Here is a 12,190-nt window from a genome sequence, read left to right as displayed (position 1 = left end):
TTCTTTCCCCTCGGGGAATTGGCCTGCTGTGTCCATGGGGGAGGGGTGCCAGCCTCTGCGGCTTGGGGGACTTACAGTTCTGTGTGTGGTCTCAGCCATCCCACCTGTTACAGATGGGTGTTGTCTAGTTTAAAAGTTATTAAACTTTAACAGTACCATTTATTTTAATGTGGCTATTCAGGTCTAATTAGAATTAACATGGAAACAACAGAGAATAGTAATGTTGTTGTCCAGGTTTGACGTTTTTTGTTAATGTTCTTTGTTCTTCTAAATTACATAGAGGAACTGTTGCAAATGAAACTATGAAAACATGTTTGCACAAGAAGTTTTGTCTAATATTTAAAACACCTAAGTCAATGGATGTTTGAAAAAATAATATATAATCTTTTAACAAAGATTAATGGTACACATAGCATTACACTGCTGATGTATAGTATACTAATGGATTTTGAAACTGATGAAGGTATTTTGTCTCTACAGTTTGGTTAAATCCTTAAGTAAATGTACATACAAATTTAATTCATACAAAAATTGGAGAGAAGTTTTCACTAAGTGAATTAAATGAAGATGTAAGAAATAAGTATTCAGAATACCTATTTTCGGTTATACTCCATTCTTATAAGATTTTCAGTGTATTAATGCCCTAAGCCTTGGTGCTTAGAGGGTTTATTGGGGCCTATTTAGCTGTAGTTTTAACTCAAAAGGATTTCTTCTTTCTGCATTTTTTTCAAATAGCTTTTTTTATTCTGTGTGACCTTCGCCAGCAGCCTTGTAGGCTAATCAGCAAAGGTCTGAGTGTCCAGGCTCATGAGTCTGAATGATGAGACTGAAGTCTTTGAAAGACCCACTGAGTCTTCAGTTGGTGTTGGAAAGTCTTACCATGATAAAAGGGGGGTTAGGATAAGCAAGAATACAGAGAGAAGGCAGGAGGATTTCAAAGAGCATCATAAGCCAGCTTCCTCAACTTCTGGGACTCTTGGCATACTAATATATATATATATACACATATACATTCACTTCTTTATTTTTAAGGAGTTTGAATAGAGTTCTCTTAAAAGTTTTTTATTTGTAAATTTGGTATTATCATCCAGAGGAAGGTAAATAGACATCAAACAAATATACAGACACAAATAGAAAGTTATACGCAAACCACAGAAACACAAAAATGTGAAATTCACTAGATTAAGCCATAATTCTGCACCTTTTTTTTTCTCTGCAAATTCTTATTCTGATTCCAAGTCATAAGAGTGTACAAATGAGATTGGATCACATTTTTCTTTTCTTTTGTAATACAAATCTAATTGAAATATGGGATTTTAAAAATGGAACCATTCTCAGGCCATTTTTTTCTTGGTTTAAACCATATTGAGGCTAAGCAGTTTTCCATAGAAATATCTTTTTTGTTTGCTTTTTCATAGATTGATATCTAAAGGCTGACCACTTATCAAGAATACATTTTAGGGGCGGGCCGCGGTGGCTCAGCGGGCAAAGTGCTTGCCTGCTATGCCGGAGGACCTCGGTTCGATTCCCGGCCCCAGCCCATGTAACGAAAACGGAGAAACAAAATACAATAAAACAAGAAAATGTTTAAAAGATGTTTCCCTTTCTTCCTCTCTTCCTTCCTTCTATCCTTCCTTCCTTCTCTCTGTCTTTCCTTTAAAAAAAAAAAAAAAGAATACATTTTAGGACTTCCGGAGAAGACGGTGGCTTAGTAAGACACACGGGTCTTAGTTCCTCCTCCAGAACAGCTACTAAAGAAATAGAAACAGTACATAACAGCTCCTGGAGCAACGACAGAGAACAGAAACACAGCATACCCCATTCTGGAATGGCTGAACCAGCTAAGAGAATCGGCTGCGGTGAGGTCCCTGAGAGGTGCGCACTTCCTGGGGCCGTGGCAGCTGGCAGCCAGAGCCCCTCCCTCCCTCCTTTCTGGGCCGGCTGGGAGATTTGGATCAGAGGTCCCCCAAGTCGCGGAGGCCGGCGACTGGAGCCCCTTCCACACACGTGGCTTCCCAGGCCGGCTGGGAACTTTGGATCGGCACCCCCCTAAGCCGCGGCGGCTGGCACCACCCCCCCCACACATGGCTTCCCGGGCCGGCTGGGACATTTGCATCGGCACTCCCCCAAGGCACTTTGGCTGGCGACCCTCCCCCACAGCGAGAGTCTTCCAAAGATAAAGGAGCCACAGCATCTTTTACTGGTGGGACCCGCAGACAGACGAGCACCACATACTGGGCAGGATAAGAAAAACAGAGCCCAGAGACTTCACAGGAAAGTCTTTCAACCTGCTGGGTCCCACACCCAGGGAAATCTGATTAAATGCCCAGAGGCCAGCAAAAAATAACGAATCACACCAGGAAAATTGAAGATATGGCCCAGTCAAATGAACAAACCAATAGCTCAAATGAGATACAGGAGCTGAGACAACTAATTCTGAATATATGAACAGAAATGGAAAACCTCTTCAAAAACCAAATCAATAAATTGAGGGAGGACATGAAGAAGGCATGGGCTGAACAAAAAGAAGAAATGGAAAGTCTGAAAAATTAAATCACAGAACTTATGGGATTGAAGGATAAAGTAGAAAAGATGGAAAAAACAATGGATACCTACAATGGTAGATTTAAAGAGACAGAGGCTAGAATTAGTGAATTGGAGGATTTCAAAAAGAAACAGAAACTATAGGGAAAAGGATGGAAAAATTTGAGCAGGGGATCAGGGAATTGAATGATAATATGAAGCACACAAATATACGTGTTGTGGGTGTCCCAGAAGGAGAAGAGAAGGGAAAAGGAGGAGAAAAACTAATGGAAGAAATTCTCACTGAAAATTTCCCAACTCTTATGAAAGACCTAAAATTACAGATCCAAGAAGCGCAGCACACCCAAAAGAGAATAGACCCAAATAGGTGTTCTCCAAGACACTTACTAGTTAGAATGTCAGAAGTCAAAGAGAAAGAGAGGATCTTGAAAGCAGCAAGAGAAAAACAATCCATCACATACAAGGGAAACCCAATAAGACTATGTGTAGATTTCTCAGCAGAAACCATGGAAGCTAGAAGACAGTAGGATGATATATTTAAATTACTAAAAGAGAAAAACTGCCAACCAAGACTTCTATATCCAGCAAAATTGTCCTTCAAAAATGGGGGAGAAATTAAAACATTCTCAGACAAAAAGTCACTGAGAGAATTTGTGACCAAGAGACCAGCTCTGCAAGAAATACTAAAGGGAGCACTAGAGTCAGATACGAAAAGACAGAAGTGAGACGTATGGAGAAGAGTGTAGAAAGAACGAAAATCAGATATGATATATATAATACAAAAGGCAAAATGGTAGAGGAAAATATTATACAAACAGTAATAACACTAAATGTTAATGGACTGATTCCCCAATCAAAAGACATAGACTGGCAGAATGGATTAAAAAACAGGATCCTTCTATATGCTGTCTACAGGAAACACATCTTAGACCCAAAGATAAACATAGGTTGAAAGTGAAAGGTTGGGAAAAGATATTTCATGCAAATCACAACCAGAAAAGAGCAGGAATAGCTATACAAATATCCAACAAATTAGACTTCAAATGTAAAACAGTTAAAAGAGACAAAGAAGGATACCATCTACTAATAAAAGGAACAATTAAACAAGAAGACATAACAATCATAAATATTTATGCACCGAACCAGAATGCCCCAAAATACATGAGGAATACACTGCAATCAATCACTGAAAAGGGAAATAGACACATATACCATAATAGTTGGAGACTTCAATTCGCCACTCTCATCAATGGACAGAACATCTAGACAGAGGATCAGTAAAGAAATAGAGAATTTGAATATTACAATAAATGAGCTAGACTTAACAGACATTTATAGGACATTACATTCCACAACAGCAGGATACACCTTTTTCTCAAGTGCTCATGGATCATTCTCAAAGATAGACCATATGCTGGGTCACAAAGCAAGTCTTAACAAATTTAAAAAGATTGAAATCATACACAACACTTTCTCAGATCATAAAGGAATGAAGTTGGAAATCAATAATAGGTGGAGTGCCAGAAAATTCACAAATACGTGGAGGCTCAACAACACACTCTTAAACAACGAGTGGGTCAAGGAAGAAATTGCAAGAGAAATTAGTAAATGTCTTGAGGTGAATGAAAATGAAAACACAACATATCAAAACCTATGGGATGCAGCAAAGGCAGTGTTAAGAGGGAAATTTATTGCCCTAAATGCCTATATCAGAAAAGAAGAAAAGGCAAAAATTCAGGAATTAACTGTCCACTTGGAAGAACTGGAGAAAGAACAGCAGACTAACCCCAAAGCAAGCAAAAGGAAAGAAATAACAAAGATTAGAGCACAAATAAATGAAATTGAAAACATGAAAACAATAGAGAAAATCAATAAGACCAGAAGTTGGTTCTATGAGAAAATCAATAAGATTGATGGGCCCTTAGCAAGATTGACAAAAAGAAGAAGAGAGAAGACGCAAATAAATGAGATCAGAAATGGAAGAGGAGACATAACCACTGACCTCACAGAAATAAAGGAGGTAATAACAGGATACTATGAACAACTTTACACTAATAAATACAACAATTTAGATGAAATGGACGGGTTCCTGGAAAGGCATGAACAACCAACTTTGACTCAAGAAGAAATAGATGACCTCAACAAACCAATCACAAGTAAAGAAATTGAATCAGTCATTCAAAAGCTTCCCAAAAAGAAAAGTCCAGGACCAGACAGCTTCACATGTGAATTCTACCAAACATTCCAGAAAGAATTAGTACCAACTCTGCTCAAACTCTTCAAAAAAATCGAAGTGGAGGGAAAGCTACCTAATTCATTCTATGAAGCCAACGTCACCCTCATACCAAAACCAGGCAAAGATATTACAAAAAAAGAAAACTACAGACCAATCTCTCTAATGAATATAGATGCAAAAATCCTCAACAAAATTCTAGCAAATTGAATCCAGCAACACATTAAAGAATTATACATCATGACCAAGTAGGATTCATCCCAGGTATGCAAGGATGGTTCAACATAAGAAAATCAATTAATGTAATACACCATATCAACAAATCAAAGCAGAAAAATCACATGATCATCTCGATGCAGAGAAGGTATTTGACAAGATTCAACATCCTTTCCTGTTGAAAACACTTAAAAAGATAGGAATACAAGGGAACTTCCTTAAAATGATAGAGGGAATATATGAAAAACCCACAGCTAATATCATCCTCAATGGGGAAAAATTGAAAACTTTCCCCCTAAGATCAGGAACAAGACAAGGATGTCCATTATCACCACTATTTTTCAACATCATGTTGGAGGTTCTAGCCAGAGCAATTAGACAAGAAAAAGAAATACAAGGCATCAAATTGGAAAGGAAGAAGTAAAACTATCACTGTTTGCAGACAATATGATACTATATGTCGAAAACCTGGAAAAATCCACAACAAAACTACTAGAGCTAATAAATGAGTACAGCAAAGTAGCAGGTTACAAGATCAACATTAAAAAATCTGTAGCATTTCTATACACTAGCAATGAACAAGCTGAGGGGGAAATCAAGAAATGAATTCCATTTACAATTGCAACTAAAAGAATAAAATACCTAGGAATAAATTTAACTAAAGAGACAAAAAACCTATACAAAGAAAACTACAAAAAACTGTTAAAAGAAATCACAGAAGACTTAAATAGATGGAAGGGCATACCGTGTTCATGGATTGGAAGACTAAATATAGTTAAGATGTCAATCCTACCTAAATTGATTTACAGATTCAATGCAATACCAATCAAAATCCCAACAACTTATTTTTCAGAAATAGAAAAACCAATAAGCAAATTTATCTGGAAGGCAGGGTGCCCAGAATTGCTAAAAGTATCTTGAGGAAAAAAAACGAAGCTGGAGGTCTCACGCTGCCGGATTTTAAGGCATATTATGAAGCAACAGTGGTCAAAACAGCATGGTATTGGCATAAAGATAGATATATCAACCAATGGAATTGAATAGAGTGCTCAGATATAGACCCTCTCATCTATGGACATTTGATCTTTGATAAGGCAGTCAAGCCAAGTCACCTGGGACAGAACAGTTTCTTCAATAAACGGTGCCTAGAGAACTGGATATCCATATGCAAAAGAATGAAAGAAGACCCGTATCTCACACCCTATACAAAAGTTAACTCAAAATGGATCAAAGATCTAAACATTAGGTCTAAGACCATAAAACAGTTAGAGAAAAATGTAGGGAGATATCTTATGAAACTTACAATTGGAGGTGGTTTTATGGACCTTAAACCTAAAGCAAGAGCACTGAAGAAAGAAATAAATAAATGGGAGCTCCTCAAAATTAAACACTTTTGTGCATCAAAGAACTTCATCAAGAAAGTAGAAAGACAGCCTACACAATGGGAGACAATATTTGGAAACGACATATCAGATAAAGGTCTAGTATCCAGAATTTATAAAGAGATTGTTCAACTCAGCAACAAAAAGACAGCCAACCCAATTACAAAATGGGAAAAAGACTTGAACAGACACCTCTCAGAAGAGGAAATACAAATGGCCAAAAGACACATGAAGAGATGCTCAATGTCCCTGGCCATTAGAGAAATGCAAATCAAAACCACAATGAGATATCATCTCACACCCACCAGAATGGCCATTATCAACAAAACAGAAAATGACAAGTGCTGGAGAGGATGCGGAGAAAGAGGCACACATCCACTGTTGGTGGGAATGTCAAATGGTGCAACCACTGTGGAAGGCAGTTTGGCGGTTCCTCAAAAAACTGAATATAGAATTGCCATACGACCCAGCAATACCATTGCTATGTATCTACTCAAAGAACTTAAGGGCAAAGAAACAAACGGACATTTGCACACCAATGTTTATAGTAGCATTATTTACAATTGCAAAGAGATGGAAACAGCCAAAATGTCCATCGACAGACGAGTGGCTAAACAAACTGTGGTATATACATACGATGGAATATTATGCAGCTTTAAGACAGAATAAACTTATGAAACATGTAATAACATGGATGGACCTAGAGAACATTATGCTGAGTGAGACTAGCCAAAAACTAAAGGACAAATACTGTATGGTCCCACTGATGTGAACCGACATTAGAGAATAAACTTGGAATATGTCATTGGTAACAGAGACCATCAGGAGTTAGAAACAGGCTAAGACAATGGGTAATTGGAGCTGAAGGGTTACAGACTGTGCAACAGAACTAGATACAAGAACTCAAAAATGGACAGCACAATACTATCTAATTGTAATGTAATTATGTTAAAACACTGAATGAAGCTGCATCTGAGCTATAAAAAAAAAAAAGAATACATTTTAGGAGACTGAAGATATTGTTGAAGTACTACTAACATTGCCCATAGTTATAATTTCCCTTTTTGGTGCCCTGTTATGGTCAGGTTCATGTGTCAACTTGGCCAGGTGGTGGTACCTGTTTGTCTGTTGGGCAAGTGCTGGCCTGTCTTTTGCTTTGAGGGCATTTCATAGAGTTAAATCATGATCACACTGGATAAATCTACAGCTCATTCAATTTGTAATCAGCCAAGGGGAGTGTCTTATTTAATGAGTGATGCTTAATTTAATCACTGGAAGCCTTTTAAGGAGGATTCAGAAGAGACAGGCTCTCTTCCTGCTTCAGTTGGCGAGCCTCTCCTGTGGAGTTTGTCCAGACCCTCCATCGAAATCATCAGCTTCACAGCCTGCTCTACAGATTTTGGACTCTACGTTCCCATGGTTATGTGAGACATTTTTATAGATTTTATATTTATGAATATTTCCTGTTGATTCTGTTTCTCTTGAGAACCCTAATAATACAACTTGGTACCAGGAGTTGTTCTTATGAAACAGAATTTTAAAAATGGGTTTTTATGAATGGTTTTCTAAACTGACTGGACTCAAAGGCACTAAGGACTTTGATTCCCATAATCAGAATGACATTGCCAATCCATGGAGTGAGTTGGCAAAAGAGATAGTCAAAATATCATCATTCAATTCTTCTAATGCTCCACTTGTACGAAGCCAGGTTCTGGGGGATAATATTTTTGATACCTTTATGGAGTTTTGTGGAGATAATAAGTATAGAAATGTTGGCTGGTTGTTGTTAGATACACTGTATACATTAATGAGTGAAAGGGATGGACTTAAGACTTCGAATGAGAAGTTAAATGCCATCTGATAGATGTAGAAGATTCTGAGAGTGTCCTGAAGAAAAATCTTATTTCCTTTAATCATAGACTTGAGATCTCCAAAAATCAGACTCAGAATCTTATTGTTAGAGTAGCAACTTTACTACATAATCTGAAATCTCACTCTTGCATGGTGTCTGCCATTTAAGTGAGGGCATTGACTGGGAAGGAATGGGACCCTGAAAAATTGGATGGTGACATATGGATTGGTAATGATGTCAGTGAAAGAAAAGTCTTCTCTAGATAACCCTGTAATAGTCTGCCCTGAGGACATAGCCACCCCACCTCCAGTCTGCCTTGAGGAGTTGGTCACCCAACTTCCACCTGAAGGGATTAGCCCTAGAGTGATTAATCCTGTTTCACCAGATGAAACTGCAAATGAATGCCCTAAAGCAAATGGCTTGGAAGATATTTCTAATTTTTTTCATGACCCACCCCCACCAACCCTCATTTCTTCTAGACCTATAACTAGACTAAAGCCCCAACAGGCCCCTAAAGGTGAGGTACAAAATATCACACATGAGGAGATACATTATACTCCAAAAGAACTGTGTGAGTTTTCCAATTTATATAGACAGAAATCAGGGGAATATGTGTGGCAATGGATTTTAAGGGTATGGGATAATGGTGGGCAGAATATAAAGCAAGTTCAAGCTGAATTTATTGATATGGGCCCACTAAGCAGAGATTCTGCATTCAATGTTTAACTCGAGGGGTTATAAAAGGCATTAACAGTTTGTTTGGATGGCTGGCTGAAGATTGGATCAAAAGGTGGCCGACATTACCTGAGGTTGAAATGCCAGAACTGCCCTGGTATAATGTAGATGACAGGAACCAAAAGATTAGAGAGATTGGAATGTTAGAATGGCTCTATCATGCAAAGCCTGCTCTTACACCCCAGGAATGTTGGGGGATGCACCTTTTACCAGAACAGTGAGAAATAAATTTGTGAGACTAGCACCATCATCCCTGAAGAGCTCTGTAGTTACACTTCGCTGTAGGTCAGATATTACTGTGGAAACTGCTGTCACTAGCTGGAATCCTTAAACACAATGGGGATGACCGGATCCCAAGTTGGCAGAAGCCAGGTGGCAGCACTTAATTGCCAAAGACAGGGTGGACATGGCTATTATGATAGACAGCAAACTAAAAGCAGGAGTCAAAATAATCTGACTCATAGATATTTGTGGCATTTGCTAGTCAGTCATGGGGTACCTAGAAATACAATAGATGAGCAGTCTACTAAATTCTTGTTTGAGCTGTATAAACAAAAGAGTTCTAGGTCAAGTGAACAGAAGTCTAACTTGAATTACAAAAAAAATGGAGTAATGGTCCTTTAATCAATTTCCAGACTTGAGACAGTTTACAGACCCAGAGCTCTTTGAATGAAGGGGAGGCCAGGTCCCTTTGGAGGAGAACCCTGTTACACTGCCACAAATCTATACTGTTAATCTTCCTTCAAGCCTACCCCAAGGAGACCAACAGCCTTTTACCATGGTAACTGTGCATTGGGGAAAAGGAAATGATCAGATATTTCAGGGATTATTAGTCACTGGCTTAGAAGTGACATTAATTCCAGGGGACCCAAAACATCACTCTGGTCCACCAGTCAGAGTGGGGGCTTTATGAAGGTCAGATGATCAATGGAATTTTAGCTCAGGTCCTTCTCACAGTGGGTCCAGTGAGGCCCCGGACCCATTTTGCAGTTATTTCCCCAGTTCCAGAATGCATAATTGAAATAGACATACTGAGCAACTGGCAGAATTCCCACATTCGCTCTCTAAATCGTGCAGTGAGGGCTATTATGGTGCGAAAAGCCAAGTGGAAGCCACTAGCACTGCCCCTACTTAGCAAAATAGTAAATCAGAAGCAATACCAGATTCCTGGAGGGATTGCAGAAATTACTGCCACTCTTAGGGATTTGAAGGATGCAGGGGTGGTGATTCCCACCACATCCCCATTCAACTCTCTGATTTGGCCTGTGCAGAAAACAGATGGGTCTTGGAGGATGACAGTGGATTATTGTAAGCTCAACCAGGTGGTACCTCCAATTGCAGCTGTTTTTCCAGATGTGATATGATTGCTTGAGCAAATCAATACATTCCCTGGTACCTGGTATGCAGCTATTGATCTGGCAAATGCTTTTTTCTCAATAGCTATTAGTAAGGACCACCAGAAACAGTTTGCTTTCAGTTGGCAAGGTCAGCAATATACTTTCACTGTCCTATCTTAGGGGTATATCAACTCTCCAGCCCTATGTCATAATCTTATCCGCAGGAAACTTTATCATTTCTCCCTTCAACAAGACATCACACTGGTCCATTATATTGATGATATCATGTTGATTAGACCTAGTGAGCAAGAAGAAGCAGATACTCTAGAATTACTCATAAGGCATTTGCATGTCAGAGGATGGGAGATAAATCCAACAAAAATACAGGGGGCTTCCACCTCAGTGAAATTTCTAGGTGTCCAGTGGTGTGGGGCATGTTGAGATATCCTTTTTAAGGTGAAGGATAAGTTGCTGCATCTGGCCCCTCCTCCAACTAATAAAGAGGCACAACACCCAGTTGATCTCTTTGAATTTTAGCTACAACATATTCCTCATTTGGGTGTGCTACTCCAGCCCATTTATCAAGTGACCAGAAAAGCTGCTAATTTTGACTGGGGACCTGAACAAGAGGAGGCTCTGTGACAGGTCCAGGCTGCTGTACAAGCTGCTCTGCCACTTGGACCATATGACTCAGCATATCCAGTGGTGCTGGAAGTGTCAGTGGCAAATAGAGATGCTGTCTGGAGCCTTTGGCAGGCCCCTATAGGAGAATCACAATGCAGACCCTTAGGATTTTGGAGTAAAGCTTTACCATCTGCTGCAGATAACTACTTTCCTTTTGAGAAACAGCTTTTGGCCTGCTAATGGGCCTTAGTAGAGACTGAACGCTTAACCATGGGCCACCAAGTTACCATGAGACCTGAGTTGCCTATCATGAGCTGTGTCATCTGACCCACTAAGCCATAAAGTTGGGCATGTGTAGCAGCACTCCAACATAAAATGGAAACGGTATATACGCGATAGGGCCAGAGCAGGTCCTGAAGGTACAAGTAAGTTACATGAAGAAGTGGCCCAAATGCCCATGGTCTCCACTCCTGCCACATTGCCATCTCTTTCCCAGACCAGAGTCATGGCCTCGTGGGGAGTTCCTTACAGTGAATTGACTGAGGAAGGGAAAACTCGGGCCTGATTTACAGATGGTTCAGCACGATATGCAGGTACCACCTGAAAGTGGACAGCTGTGGCACTACAACCCCTTTCTGGGGTGTCCTTGAAGGACAGTGGTGAAGGAAAATCCTCCCAGTGGGCAGAACTTCGAGCAGTGCACCTGGTTGTTCATTTTGTTTGGATGGAAAATTGGCCAGAGGTGCATTTATATACTGACTCATGGGCTATTGCTAATGGTTTGGCTGGATGGTCAGGGACTTGGAAAGACCATAATTGGAAAATTGATGACAAAGAGGTCTGGGAAAGAAGTATGTGGATAGATCTTTCTGAGTGTGCTAAAAACATGAACATATTTGTGTCCCATGTGAATGCACACCAGAGGGTGACTTCAGCAGAAGAAGGTTTTAATAATCAAGTGGATAAGATGACCAATACTGTGGATATCAGTCAGCCTCTTTCCCCAGCAACTCCTGTCATTGCCCAATGGGCTCATGAACAAAGTGGTCATGGTGATAGGGATGGAGGTTATGCGTGGGCTTAGCAACATGGACTTCCATTCACCAAGACTGACCTGGCTACAGCCACTGCTGAGTGCCCAATCTGCCAGCAGCAAAGACCCACACTCAGCCGCTGATATGGCACCATTCCCCGAGGTGACCAGCCAGCTCCATGGTGGCAAGTTGATTACATTGGACCACTCCCTTCATGGAAGGGGCAGCAATTT

This window comes from Tamandua tetradactyla, chromosome 2, assembly GCF_023851605.1.
Source record: "Tamandua tetradactyla isolate mTamTet1 chromosome 2, mTamTet1.pri, whole genome shotgun sequence".
NCBI lineage: Eukaryota > Metazoa > Chordata > Mammalia > Pilosa > Myrmecophagidae > Tamandua > Tamandua tetradactyla.
This window is presented reverse-complemented; position numbering follows the sequence as displayed.